At 39.5% G+C, this 15,537-nt stretch overlaps 1 protein-coding gene across 2 annotated transcripts in view; it reads right to left on the reverse strand.

Moving 5' to 3' along the window:
- The window catches only part of LOC139747275 (uncharacterized), a 42,237-nt gene extending 27,227 nt beyond the window's left edge, over nucleotides 1–15,010 (reverse strand). Inside the window, exons 1-2 of one of the 2 annotated variants that reach the window (XM_071659379.1) lie at nucleotides 14,893–15,010; nucleotides 8,976–9,079 (exon numbers count right to left, since the gene is read on the reverse strand). The gene's annotated coding sequence lies outside the window, so the exon portion shown is untranslated. The remainder of the gene's footprint in view (nucleotides 1–8,975; nucleotides 9,080–14,892) is intronic. The other variant, XM_071659380.1, reaches the window with a different exon arrangement.
- Between the last annotated feature and the right edge of the window lie 527 nt (nucleotides 15,011–15,537).

Here is a 15,537-nt window from a genome sequence, read left to right on the forward strand (position 1 = left end):
TTATTTAGTGTACGTATGATTCATGGTGAAGTGCCTCAGGATTGTCGGAATGTTTGCATAGTGCCATTGTACAAAGGCAAAGGGGATAAGAGTGAGTGCTCAAATTACAGAGGTATAAGTTTGTTGAGTATTCCTGGTAAACTATATGGGAGGGTATTGATTGAGAGGGTGAAGGCATGTACAGAGCATCAGATTGGGGAAGAGCAGTGTGGTTTCAGAAGTGGTAGAGGATGTGTGGATCAGGTGTTTGCTTTGAGGAATGTATGAGAAATACTTAGAAAAGCAAATGGATTTGTATGTAGCATTTATGGATCTGGAGAAGGCATATGATAGAGTTGATAGAGATGCTCTGTGGAAGGTATTAAGAATATATGGTGTGGGAGGCAAGTTGTTAGAAGCAGTGAAAAGTTTTTATCGAGGATGTAAGGCATGTGTACGTGTAGGAAGAGAGGAAAGTGATTGGTTCTCAGTGAATGTAGGTTTGCGGCAGGGTTGTGTGATGTCTCCATGGTTGTTTAATTTGTTTATGGATGGGGTTGTTAGGGAGGTGAATGCAGGAGTTTTGGAAAGAGGGGCAAGTATGCAGTCTCTTGTGCATGAGAGAGCTTGGGAAGTGAGTCAGTTGTTGTTCGATGATGATACAGCACTGGTGGCTGATTCATGTGAGAAACTGCAGAAGCTGGTGACTGAGTTTGGTAAAGTGTGTGAAAGAAGAAAGTTAAGAGTAAATGTGAATAAGAGCAAGGTTATTAGGTACAGTAGGGTTGAGGGTCAAGTCAATTGGGAGGTATGTTTGAATGGAGAAAAACTGGAGGCAGTAAAGTGTTTTAGATATCTGGGAGTGGATCTGGCAGCGAATGGAACCATGGAAGCGGAAGTGAATCACAGGGTGGGGGAGGGGGCGAAAATTCTGGGAGCCTTGAAGAATGTTTGGAAGTCGAGAACGTTATCTTGGAAAGCAAAAGTGGGTACGTTTGAAGGAATAGTGGTTCCAACAATGTTGTATGGCTGTGAGACGTGGGCTTCGGATAGAGTTGTGCGCAGGAGGGTGGACGTGATGGAAATGAGATGATTTAGGACAATATGTGGTGTGAGGTGGTTTGATCAAGTAAGTAATGTAAGGGTAAGAGAGATGTGTGAAATAAAAAGAGTGTGGTTGAGAGAGCAGAAGAGGGTGTTTTGAAACAGTTTAGTCACATGGAGAGAATGAGTGAGGAAAGATTGACCAAGAGGATATATGTGTCAGAGGTGGAGGGAACGAGGAGTACTGGGAGACCAAATTGGAGGTGGAAAGATGGAGTGAAAAAGATTTTGAGTGATCGGGGCCTGACATGGAGGAGGGTGAAAGGCATGCAAGGAATAAGAGTGAACTGGAACGATGTGGTATACCAGGGTTGACGTGCTGTCAATGGATTGAACCAGGGCATGTGAAGCGTCTGGGGTAAACCATGGAAAGTTCTGTGGGGCCTGGATGTGGAAAGGGAGTTGTGGTTTCAATGCATTATTACATGACATCTAGAGACTGAGTGTGAACGAATGGGGCCTTTGTTGTCTTTTCCTAGCGCTACCTCGCACACATAAGGGGGGAGGGGGTCGTTATTCCATGTGTGGCGGGGTGGTGATGGGAATAAATAAGGCAGACAGTATGAATTATGTACATGTGTATATATGTATATGTCTGTGTGTGTATATATATATGTGTACATTGAGATGTATAGGTCTGTATATTTGCGCGTGTGGACGTGTATGTATATACATGTGTATATGGGTGGGTTGGGCCATTCTTTTGTCTGTTTCCTTGCGCTACCTCGCTAACGCGGGAGACAGCGACAAAGCAAAATAAATAAAATAAAATAATAAAAAAAATATGTATATGTTGAAATGTATAGGTATGTATATGTGCATGTGTGGACGAGTATGTATATACCTGTGCATGTGGGTGGGTTGAGGAAAGAAGTTGTAAGAGATTCTTCCAAGTTATCAGGACGTGAACTCACAAGAAAGTGTGAAACATATGGAAAAAAGCAAATTAGAATATGTGATATGAAAGGGACAACATGATGTTAAGGAGTTGAAGCAGTGCATAAGAAAGAGTCAAGGAAAACCTTGAAAAGGTCTGTGGACCTTGACCATGGATGAGAGGGCTCTAGTTTTTGTACAATATACATGAAAGCTAAATGGTGAATGTGAGGAAGTGAGGCCATCTTCATCTATATGGGAAATGGCAAACATATATATAAAAAATCAAATTTGAAATATGATTTTTTTTTGGTTTTATGTTTCTATTTCTGTGCATGACTAAAATAGCCTAAGCTTTCATAAACTGCTGTACAATGTCATGCTGCCATTGTTGAGACTACAAGTAGTCAAAAATATTTTACTTACCTACCTTTGGTAATAAGGAACAGTCTGGTAAATATTTAATCAAAAATGTCTCCTTGACATTATATAAAATAAACATAAAAGGATAAAACTCTTGAAATTAAATAAATTTTTGAAAGCACTGGCACTGATATCGGTGCTAAAAACAGGACTGAGAGTGGTTGAAATTTTATAAGTACGTCACTAAAGTAAAGTGTGTGAAAGAAGAGAGTTAAGAGTAAATGTGAATAAGAGCAAGGTTAGTAGGTACAGTACGGTTGAGGGTCAAGTCAATTGGGAGGTAAGTTTGAATGGAGAAAAGCTGGAGGAAGTGAAGTGTTTTAGATATCTGGGAGTGGATCTGGCAGCGGATGGAACCATGGAAGCGGAAGTGAATCATAGGGTGGGGGAGGGGGCGAAAATTCTGGGAGCCTTAAAGAATGTTTGGAAGTTGAGAACATTATCTCGGAAAGCAAAAATGGGTATGTTTGAAGGAATAGTGGTTCAAGCAATGTTGTATGGTTGCGAGGCGTGGGCTACGGATAGAGTTGTGCACAGGAGGGTGGATGTGCTGGAAATGAGATGTTTGAGGACAATATGTGGTGTGAGGTGGTTTGATCGAGTAAGTAATGTAAGGGTGAGAAAGATGTGTGGAAATAAAAAGAGTGTGGTTGAGAGAGCAGAAGAGGGTGTTTTGAAATGGTTTGGTCACATGGAGAGAATGAGTGGGGAAAGATTGACCAAGAGGATATATGTGTCAGAGGTGGAGGGAACGAGGAGAAGTGGGAGACCAAATTGGAGGTGGAAAGATGGAGTGAAAAAGATTTTGAGTGATCGGGGCCTGAACATGCAGGAGGGTGAAAGGCGTGCAAGGAATAGAGTGAATTGGAATGATGAGGTATACCTGGGTCGACGTGCTGTCAATGGATTGAACCAGGGCATGTGAAGCATCTGGGATAAACCATGCAAAGTGTGTGGGGCCTGGATGTGGAAAGGGAGCTGTGGTTTCGGTGCATTATTACATGACAGCTAGAGACTGAGTGTGAACGAATGGAGCCTTTGGTGTTTTTCCTAGCGCTACCTCGCACACATGAGGGGGGAGGGGGTTGTTATTCCATGTGTGGCGGGGTGGCGATGGGAACAAATAAAGGCAGACAGTATGAATTATGTACACGTGTATATATGTATATGTCTGTGTGTGTATATATATGTGTACATTGAGATGTATAGGTATGTATATTGTGTGTGTGGACATGTATGTATATACATGCGTATGTGGGCGGGTTAGGCCATTCTTTCGTCTGTTTCCTTGCGCTACCTCGCTAACACGGGAGACAGCAACAAAGCAAAATAAAAATAAATACATACATCACTAACTGTAATACTAAGAATTTGCCATTTAGGCATTTGTATACTAATGAGGATTCACTTCTGAATACACCAGTTTGACAAAAGAAAATATGGTGTAAGTGAAGCAAAACCAAAAAAAGAAAAACTGTTGTCTTTGACAGTATATCAACTTCAAGAGAACTTTGAAACGTTTCCCTATATGGTGATAATGAGAGCCACACGGGTAAAAGGATGCTGTTGTACATAGACAAAAAGCTAGAACCTGTCCCTCGAAGTTGCAGCCCATCCAAAGAATTTGAGAAATCAGTACAGGAAGAGACTGGAATCAACAAGGATAATAAACTATATTTGTAAAGAAGCCCTCACACTTCTCATGAGAACAGTAAGCTGCATAAACTTTCTGAGAAATGGTGCTTCTCTGACTCTAAGCTTATACTACTCATGGGTGATTTTAATTACCCCAAGATGAAATGGAGTACAAAGAGCACTGGAGATGGGAATCCCACCCATGACTAACAAATCTATTCAAAGAGTAGTTTCATGTAGTGGCATATCTATCTGTCTATATCTCTGATGCCCATTCCCTCCAGGAACTCCCATCAAGGGGTGGCCATGGCAAAAGAGTCTCCACTTATCCCTGTCCTTACATGCCTCCCTTGCATACACCATTCTACGCATTCTTCCACTATTTCTCTACATCCAGTATTCCTCAAACTTATTTTCCCATGTTGCAGATGGTCTTCCACTCACATCAACCCCTTTAATTGTACTATCATGCACTCTCCTTGTAAACTCAATTTTGCATTCTTTCCACATGCCCAAACCCCCTCAAAGTATTACATTTCACCCATTCTACCACTCCACAATTCATTCCCTTTACATTCCACATCTCTCATACACCCTTTCATTTTTTCTTCATTCCATCTAGTCACACCACATGCTTTTCTCATATATTCCACAGCCTTGATTCTTGACCTCTGTGACTCATTCCATGTTTCGGCTGCATAAGTCAGGGTTGGGAGGATTATGAAGTCCCTTAATCCTCTCTTCACTTTCAAACTTACACCTCTACCCCTCATTATTCTATCAAGGAACCCAGTGACTCTTCTACAATGTACTGCTCTCCTCCTTATCTCTCCTTCCATATCACCAAACCTTCCTAAGACAGCTCCTAGATACTTAAATTCTCTCACTTCTTCCAGTCTTTTTCCCCTATATCATCAGCACTATTTAGCACACTTTCTTCTTTCACTTTACACGGTTTTACAAAATCTATACTTTCACTGTTTCCTTGCAAGCACCATTACTTTTACTTGCATTTACCTTCAATTGCCTATACTTACACACAGAATAAAACACACTTACCACCTTATGCAACTCCTCTTCATTGTCACCAAACAACACAGTATCATCCACAAACAGGCTTGCCACTAGTCACCATATCTGACAGCCATACTCCATCTGTGCACCCCATCTCTCTTATCCCTCCATCCATATACATATTGAAAAAAGCCATGGTGACATCACACAGCCCTGCCTCACACCTACATGTATCCCAAAACTTTCACTCAGCACTCCATCCACTCTTACACACGTATCTGCTACTCTACAGAAGGTTTTTACACCGTCCAACAATTTACCCCCATAACATATATCCTTAGCATATCCAACAAAGCACCTGACTTGATTCTGTGATACACTTTCTCCAGATACATAAAAGATGCACAACAACTTCTTACCTTTCACTAAATACTTTTCCACAGTCATCTTTACTACAAAAATCTGACCCACACATCCCCCACCTTTTCTAAAGCCTCCTTGCTCTTCACTCATTCTGTATTCAGTCACTTCCATCAATCTGTCACTTAATATTCTTGCATACACTTTTCCTGGTATACTAAACAGACTTATTCCCCTATAACTGCTACATACATCCTTAGCTCCTTTTCCTTTGAATAAAGGAAAGGTAATACTTTTCACCGAGTCCTTAGATTCAACCTTCTGTTTCCATGCTAATTTACATACAAGATGCATCCACTCTATCACACTTTCTCCTCCATACTTCAGCATTTCAGCCATAATCCCATTCACTCCAGGTGCCTTTCCTACCTTCAGCCTCATTTTCGTGGCCCTTTTTACCTTCTTTTTTGCTATAGGCCCTTGGACTTGTATCTTCTTCCTTCCATCCTCCATACCCATGCATGTAACAACTATTGCCTCCCCTTCTCCCATATTCATCAGTTCTTTAAAATACTCTTTCCATCTCACATATTCATCAGTTCTTTAAAATACTCTCTCCATCTCTTTTTCACTTCCTCCTTTTGATTCAGGAAGTCCACTTCCTTTCTTCTCACAGCAACATTTCCACTGTTACATCCTCTTAACATTCCCCTTACATATTTTCTATTTTTCCCTCCTCCTTTGTTGATCTTCCACTGGTACATTCCTATCGAGCAATCTACCATATGCCTTTTCCTTCTCTTCCACAGCATTTCTAATCTCTTCTGTCTACCATGTAGCACACTTTTTATTCCTGTATCTCTACCTTGTATCCAACTACTGATTCTACAACCTTTAATAGTATTTCTCTAAACATTTTAAACACCTCAATCACACATGACTGCATTCCTACATTCACTGCACTTCCAACCAAGCTTTCAGTTACCCTCCTTTCAAGCTCCTCCCTGAATTTTTCCCAATTCATCTTTTTGCTTGCCAACACTTATCTCTCCATTCTTCCTTACACCATACCTCCACTTCTCCCTGATCCTCATCCCTACAAAAACCGTGAAATGGTCCAAGTCTCCAAAGAATCTTCTCAACTCGAGCATCTACCATGGCCTTTCTCAATCTTTCATCCACTGCCACATACAGCCTTTTGCTTTTCTCTTCCATCATTCCTCTTCCATGTATATCTGTGAATCATCTTGTGCAGAAAAAAGGTGTGTGCAAGGAATAAACCCCTATCAGCACTAATATCCACAAGATTACTTCCATTCTCATTTACTCCTGGCACTCCCCATTTAAGAACTATCTCACCAATTTCATCATATCCCACTTTCACATTCTGAAAACTGTTTATACAGTTATTCAAATTTCTTCAGAAAAGCTTCATTTCATCCTTACCTTGTACAATCTTCATATTCACAGGCACATATAAACAATCCCAATCTTTCCTGGCACCCACACTGTTCCTGATCCATTTCACCTATGCTCTGTAACACCCTCCCGTACTCTTGGTGATAGCAGAATTGCACCTCCTTCTTTTCTTCTTCCCTCCCAGATGATTTTCACTCATACCCATCCATACCACACCTTCCTTGCCCACCAATAATTTGCATTCATCATTTCCACTTTCACTCCATACACCCTGCCCAAGGATATGGGTTTCCCTAATCCTTAGCACATTCATGCTAAAACTTTTAAACCTCTCTACACTCTTCTTCCTTTTATTCTCACTAGTCATCCATTTTACATTCAGCACCATCACCCTCAATCACTCATCACTTTTAACCTTCAGCATAACTGGTAAACTACAGTGCCATATCTTAGCCTTTCGTGGCTCATCCTTGACAGGTCACTGGTAAAGGGCAACTCCAGTGCAGTTTCCAGATGCAGCAAGGCTTCGAAACTGTCAAAATACTAAAAGTGGCAGAATATTACCATACCAACACAAAATAAACTAAGCCTCATGTACTGGACTTGATATGTAAGGTGGAGCATGTATAGTTGGGTTGTATGAACAATATCAATTTTGGGCAAGTATGACCAAGCAATCCTAGAATTTATGAGACCAGATATGGAGCTGATGACAATCATAAATTCAATCTTGACAACTAAGCAATGAAAGCTTCTTGTGCACTGATTGGGATGCAACATTTAGTCACTGTACAATGGCATATTATATGTGATATGCTTGACTTTGGTATAAATACATGGATCCCAGGATGAAGGACAATCCTTATCAGGGCAAGTAAAGAACACAGAGCACCTTTCTGCAAGAGCCTCATGCAAAAAGTCTGAAGAAATCTAAAACTTGGCAAAGTTGAATGAAGACAGGAACTGACAGCAGTCATCAGGACTATACAAAATTTAGGAACCAAAGCAGAGCACTGATAAGGAATATTCACAGGGAAAATGGAAAAGGAATAGCTAAGCAATAATAAACCAAAAACGTTCTAGAAATACATGAACATCAAAACTTCCGTCAAGCATGCCATCCCTGATCAAGCATGGGATACACTACTCAGGATAATAAGGCCAAAGTAGTATCTTCAGATATATCTATAATACAGACACTGAACATCAATGAGCCCTTATCAGCTGTGATAACTGATGAGATGGTAATTAGAAAACTATACAATATGAATGTGGCAAAATTCCCTGGTCCTGATGGATATTGCCCATGAATATTAAGAGGAATTTGTAAATGTTTCAAGTTATCCAGTTTCATTAACTGACACTTCTGAAACAGCTATGGTAATACAGGATTGGTAAAAGGCTAATATCTCGTCTATCTTTAAAAGAGCAAGTATGAGATTTCCCAGTAATTACAAGCCTCATTTTAATGAGAACAGTGTTGTGTTCAAGATTATGCAAGTCATCAAAAGGAAATGCAATCACAGATTATATGCAGAGGAAAATCTTACTCTAAAATAAGTAATGTGATATCACATTTGGATGTTCCTTTGCCTTGCAGTTAGTAAAAGTACTGGATACATGGAGTGAAGCCTTAGGCAATAACAGATACAATGATGGATTTTGTTGTGGCTTTTGATAAAGATCCTAAACAAACCCTCTCATGGTTAAGATCTTTCCTGTCAGTGTGTACAGAGATGTTGTGGATAAAAAATAACTAATGGTGTATACCACTGGGAATGGCCTAAACCTGTTTGCATTATGTCACTTATTTACCCGAGACTGCCAAGTTACAATATTTTTTTGCTGAAGACACACAGATTACAGAATGACATAAATGCTGTAAAAGAGTGGAGTTAAAAATGTCAGCAAAAGTTTTAAAATAAATGCAAAGTAATTCTAGTAAGAAAAAAAATACCAAGATTTCTATCCATATGTGAATGCCAGCACAAGTTCATCCTTACTATATGCAAGACAAAGATGAGAAGGATAAGAGGCATAAAATTGAGCTTGTCTAGTCTGAGAAGGATACTGATATGCACATGGACTTCAAGCTGTCTTCTGATGTGCATATCGATGAAAAAGTCAACACTACTAACACGAGAACGGGAAATATCAGAACATACCAGCACTTGGATGAAGATAACCTCTTGGATGAAGATACCCTCTTGCTACTTTTCAAAGCTCTTGTGAAACTCCAACTGAAGTCTGCTAAGCCTGTCTGGTACCCCTACAAGATGAAGGTCATAACTATCATTGAAAATGTACAGCCATGGGCTGCAAGACAAACTGGAAATCTAAAGGGTCTGACTTATGAGGAAAGGCTAAAGAAATTCAAGCTACCAACCCTGGCATACAGAAAATATAGAGATCACGATAGAAATTTATAAAAGGATGAATGGCTATCATGTTAAAGAAAATATGAGAGATAACTGCTTCTTTCTCTTCACTTCAAAGCTTTGTAACTCTCATGTCTTTCCCAATAACTATGACCTGGCACTTTTTAAAAAAGATTCTTTACTTTCTCGAACACTTAAAAACTTTTCCTCATCCCTCCTTTATTCCTCTCATTAACCCTATCTATATTTCAATCCAGACTCAGCTTTAACATGAACTTTTGTCTGTGTCTGGAGCATAAAAAAAGTTTTTTTCTAATACATATTTGCCTTATCCCACATTAGCAAGGATGCGTTAAGAACAGAGGAGTAAGCATTACAGGGTATATCCTCACTTGGCTCACCTCTCCATTCCTTCTTTTGTAAAATTATAAATGGGAGGGGAAGATATGGAAATATATATTCACTCAATGAATTTATTGACACAACATTCACTTCCAGAAAATGTTGTTGCTGCTCCCTCTGTCCAACCCATAAAGTACCACATGGAAAAGTTTTGGAGTCAGTGTTAAGAGCCTCTGGCATAGGGATGGGCCAAATAGTAAATCTTCCATGTACTACATACCTGCTTATCTTTGTAAGCTGAATTCTGTGAATATATAGCATCTGGTCATGTATTCCTAATACAAAAATATTTCTAGATTTTGTTTCATAATCTGTACTGGTATAGTTTTACACTTCTCTTTGTAAGACATGGGTTCTTACAGTCTAATAATTATGATTACCTATTTGTAATGTCCATGATGGAAGTTTTACACTTGCTGGGCCTCCAGTCTCTTGAGTGTCCTCTAACATCATGCAGCTTTTAAAATTTCTGTATGATGTCTTCATTAACCATGTCTTCTGTCATCATTTCATTCCATTCTTCCACCATTCTTATGCTATAAAGATACTTCTTTGCACATCTTTAAAAAAGTTACTTCCTTAATTTCAGACTGTTCTGTCCAACATCATTCTTAGAATAGTTCCCTATGTCATCTGCCTATCTTACAAAAACTTGAAAAAGTTGTGGTCAGGTCACCCCTCACTCTTCTTTCTTCCATGGGGAGCAAATTCAAGGCCTTTAACCTCTCCCTGTAATGCAGTTCTCTTTATTCTGGTACCGTTTTTGTCACTATCCTCAGAAACTTCTTTAATTAGTACACTGTGCATCTTTAGGTGCAGTGACCAAACTTCACAAGCATATTTTTGCTTGGTCTTATTTATGAATTGGAGAGGCTGCTGCATATTTCCTTATTCATGAACTTGAATGCAATTCTAATATTTGTAGCAGACAGTTGGTCTCTTACTGTACTCCTAAGGTAAGACTTTGACAAGTCAATATCTCCTCCCAGATTTCTGAAGCTTCTTTCCTGAAAGATGATTTTCATATCAAGGCCCTCCACTATGATCCATTTTCATTATTTTTACATTTGCTTAAACTGAACTTCATCAACCATGTATCAGACTAACTATGGAGCTTTCAAGGTCCCCTTGTAACTTGATGTTATCTTCCACCCGTAAAAATTCCCTCATGACATGCATGATCTGCAAACATATTCTGGTAAATCATTCACTTAAATTAAGAAAAGAAATGGTCCAAGAACAAACTCTGGCATTCCACTGGTGACCTTAACCCGTTTAGAAAAAGCTCTTCCAACATGCATCTTCCTTCCCGTCCCCTTATTGCTGGCTAGTGATGGACTCCTAATCAGCCTTGCCTGTGGTCGTCTCAAATGATTATTCGAAGTCCAGCTATATGCAATTCATCCAGTCTTCTATTTTATCCAATACCGAGCTCAATCTTATAAAATATTAAGAGGTTCATTACAAAATGACATTTACCAAAACTATGTTGTCACTCAGGAAAGATATTTAGCTTGAGCAGAAAGTCATCTGTTTGCTTTCTGACCATCTTTTCCAGTTCCTTACAAACCATACTCATCAAAGAGACTGGTTTGTAGTTCAATGCATCCTTCTGTTCTTCCTAATGGACTGGGATGGCATTTAGCTTTTTTCACTTCTGTGGCACTTTGCCCTTTCTCTAGTGGCATCTTGAACAGTATTGCAAGAGGTCTGCCAGGTGCATCTCCACACATCTGCATATATCATTAAATTTCATCAGAAGCAAGAGCACTGTATGGGTCAAGATCCTTAGTATTCTGTGGTATTTTTAAGACAGCTTAATGCTTAGAAAGATCTCATTCCGACTGGGAAAACACTAGAACTTTCTTTTAGCTCTTCAAATATCCTTACTTCACCCTAAAAACTCTTCCCTCTCTATCCTAATGCCTGATTAGCTGCTCTTTAACTGACAGTTTCCTCCTGATAAATCTATGGGAGAGTTCTGCTTTTTCTCCCAATATTCTTTTCAAAGTCTCATCATTTTTTCATATCTAATCCTGCTATACTCACACCTTGTCTTCTTATATTTTAAAAATGCAGGCTGATGGGAGTGCCATATACATCTTTGCCAAAGCACATCTCAAAGCTTCTTTGCCTTTCCATATCTTATACTGAACAGTTTTCCTCTCTTTCTTAACCTATATATTTGAGACTAGAGATACTCATGTTCCTACTTCTTCATTGTAAATTTCACAAAACATTAACCACAATATCCTAATCCCTATAATACCAATTCATATATAATTTTCTTAATATCTATACCACTGAGAAAATATGAGATCTATACGTTATGGTGTACCAATCTGATTCTAGTGATTCTAGTGTGTTCCATGACATGCTGGTATTGGAAATTTTCCAGTGAATATTCTAAAAAAATTGTCTCCTTGAGAAACCACAAAATCCTCCATTCAATCTTTTAATAACTGAGGTCTCCCATCACTGGTAGTTTTCCATCTTTGGGAAGTGCATGTTTGACTGCTTCTGGCACCAACTACATTGTTTCTTCGTTATTTTCCTTGTATATTGTATGCATGTAGCCCTGATATATGTGACTATAGCAATCTAGTATTTTCATTTCGCCATAGAAGGAATGTGCAAGACCCTACTATTCACTCTAATACTGAGGTGCAAGCAACTCTATCACACACAGAGAATTAAAAGGCGAGGCGTATGATTAGGATCATCATCAAACAATACTAAATAAAGCCATAATAGTGTGGGCTAAGCCATAATAGTGAGGGATAAGTGTATCTAGTAAAATGTGTACCTAAGGACTGCAGGTAAAGCACCTTTAAAAACAAATATATTTCTTTTTTTTTCTTTTAAACTATTCGCCATTTCCCGCGTTAGCGAAGGTAGCGTTAAGAACAGAGGACTGGGCCTTTTCTGGAATATCCTCACCTGGCCCCGTCTGTTCCTTCTTTTGGAAGAGAGGAAAGTGATTGGTTCTCAGTGAATGTAGGTTTGCGGCAGGGGTGTGTGATGTCTCCATGGTTGTTTAATTTGTTTATGGATGGGGTTGTTAGGGAGGTGAATGCAAGAGTTTTGGAAAGAGGGGCAAGTATGAAGTCTGTTGGGGATGAAAGAGCTTGGGAAGTGAGTCAGTTGTTGTTCGCTGATGATACAGCGCTGGTGGCTGATTCATGTGAGAAACTGCAGAAGCTGGTGACTGAGTTTGGTAAAGTGTGTGAAAGAAGAAAGTTAAGAGTAAATGTGAATAAGAGCAAGGTTATTAGGTACAGTAGGGTTGAGGGTCAAGTCAATCGGGAGGTGAGTTTGAATGGAGAAAAACTGGAGGAAGTAAAGTGTTTTAGATATCTGGGAGTGGATCTGGCAGCGGATGGAACCATGGAAGCGGAAGTGGATCATAGGATGGGGGAGGGGGAGAAAATTCTGGGAGCCTTGAAGAATGTGTGGAAGTCGAGAACATTATCTCGGAAAGCAAAAATGGGTATGTTTGAAGGAATAGTGGTTCCAACAATGTTGTATGGTTGCGAGGCGTGGGCTATGGATAGAGTTGTGCGCAGGAGGATGGATGTGCTGGAAATGAGATGTTTGAGGACAATGTGTGGTGTAAGGTGGTTTGATCGAGTAAGTAACGTAAGGGTAAGAGAGGTGTGGAAATAAAAAGAGCGTGGTTGAGAGAGCAGACGAGGGTGTTTTGAAATGGTTTGGGCACATGGAGAGAATGAGTGAGGAAAGATTGACCAAGAGGATATATGTGTCGGAGGTGGAGGGAACGAGGAGAAGAGGGAGACCAAATTGGAGGTGGAAAGATGGAGTGAAAAAGATTTTGTGTGATCGGGGCCTGAACATGCAGGAGGGTGAAAGGAGGGCAAGGAATAGAGTGAATTGGAGCGATGTGGTATACCGGGGTTGACGTGCTGTCAGTGGATTGAATCAGGGCATGTGAAGCGTCTGGGGTAAACCATGGAAAGCTGTGTAGGTATGTATATTTGCGTGTGTGGACGTATGTATATACATGTGTATGGGGGTGGGTTGGGCCATTTCTTTCGTCTGTTTCCTTGCGCTACCTCGCAAACGCGGGAGACAGCTACAAAGCAAAAAAAAAATATATATATATATATATATATATATATATATATATATATACCTCATATACACAGCCCAAGTGTGTGGCAGAAATTTACCAAAATTCAACTGGTCTGCTGGAAAGTGTCATATGTTTGCTGGTGTTTAGAAATTCAGTGGTATCAGTCTTGGATGCACCTCTTTTCCAAAGCTTTTTCAACACTATTTCTTTCTAAAAATTTGGCATTACGTCCATTTTAATATGTGTTCCAACCAGCCTAAGAAGTTGGAGAGAAGAAAATTTAGAAATGACCAAACTGCGCCTTAGGTAATTGTGCAACGTCAATGAACCCTAAATCAAAAATCTCAAATTTTCATTTTCCAAAGAATATTCACCCACCATTCACGTGAACATGTACATTACGCTTGATATGGAGAGTGGCTGTACTACATGAAGCCATTGTTTGTGCCCAATGCCACTTCTGTAAAGTGGGAGAAGCAATTTATGAATAAATACACATATGGATACTGAAGATACAACACCTTTCCACGCACTTCCCATCTTCATTACTATTACAGTTTACGCCCTACAGAAGTCACAAAATTTGTCATATGCAGTTCTTAAATTTTTTTTTAAAGCTCTATCATATACTACTTGGCTTGCGAACGAATAATTAAGAATGAAAAAAAAAAATTTCGTGGAACGGAAACTAAAATTACCACTGAAATTCCTCTTACGTACGTTTAACGATAGATGAGCCATTATCCCAAAGCACCTGTGTCTGGCATACTTGCTTCCAACCCACCCACCCTCCTCAACTGGGGATGCAAGCTCCAAATTTATCCACAAGACGCTCCTTCATACCTTCCTAAACTGACACTTGCCCTAATAATACCCTCCTCCAGGTATAACTTGAAACTTCTTGCATCTTCTTCAGCTGTACCAGATGCCTCTTCCAACAGATTTCCATTACTTAGGACTTGTGCATATTGTTAACAACATCCACGACCTGTGTCCTGATGCAGGGGGATAGTGACCAACCTCGCCTGGTATCTAACTGGAAGTAAACCGTCTTTTGACCTCAACCATCCTTCATAAGGTAACCTTCGATACAAATTGCTCGGGTTCCTCCGCTACAACGAATATTTCCAAATACATGAGCAACACAAGATAATCAAAAGTAAATCAGGTTTTAGATCCAAGATCAAAACTTGGATATTACTGGCACACCTTTATAAAATCCCTCAGTGCTGTGAGTGGCTTCTGCTTTCCTCCTTTCTCTTTCGTGTTGACGTTAATCTCCACCACAATATAATAATGGAGAGCCAGAAGTCAAGTACAAGGGAAGTTTGATTACTCAGGGTCGAATATCATGGAACGTTTGCAAATAACACCTTCCAATCGTTTTTTTCTAACTCGGATTTCAGTCACTAGATGGTTCAAACATCAGTTACACTCACTTGCAATTGACGAATATTAAGAATTCAGTGAAGTACAAACATTTCTATCTTTCAGACCTTTTTAGAGACGCAGGTGATTATTTTCTATGAGTTTATGGAGATGTCTAAGCTATGACATATCCATATGGATAACTGACTAAGTATAGATATAATCGGATTTGAGCTTCCCATATTTACAGCACTTTACTCCAATCACTTGTTAACTTATGAAGGAGAACTTTAACTTAAAAATCTAATTAAGTTATTATAAGTACAAGGAAATGCTGATCAGACGAAGAAGTTCTATTCAGAGAATGGAAAAATACTTATTGCTAACGAATTGACGTAAGAATTTAATTGTGTACCTAATGGTTACTGTGGTTCCGTCTATCATCACACTTCACATAACGCGATGCAGGATCGCACACATCCACAG

This window comes from Panulirus ornatus, chromosome 68 (assembly GCF_036320965.1).
Source record: "Panulirus ornatus isolate Po-2019 chromosome 68, ASM3632096v1, whole genome shotgun sequence".
Classification (NCBI taxonomy): domain Eukaryota; kingdom Metazoa; phylum Arthropoda; class Malacostraca; order Decapoda; family Palinuridae; genus Panulirus; species Panulirus ornatus.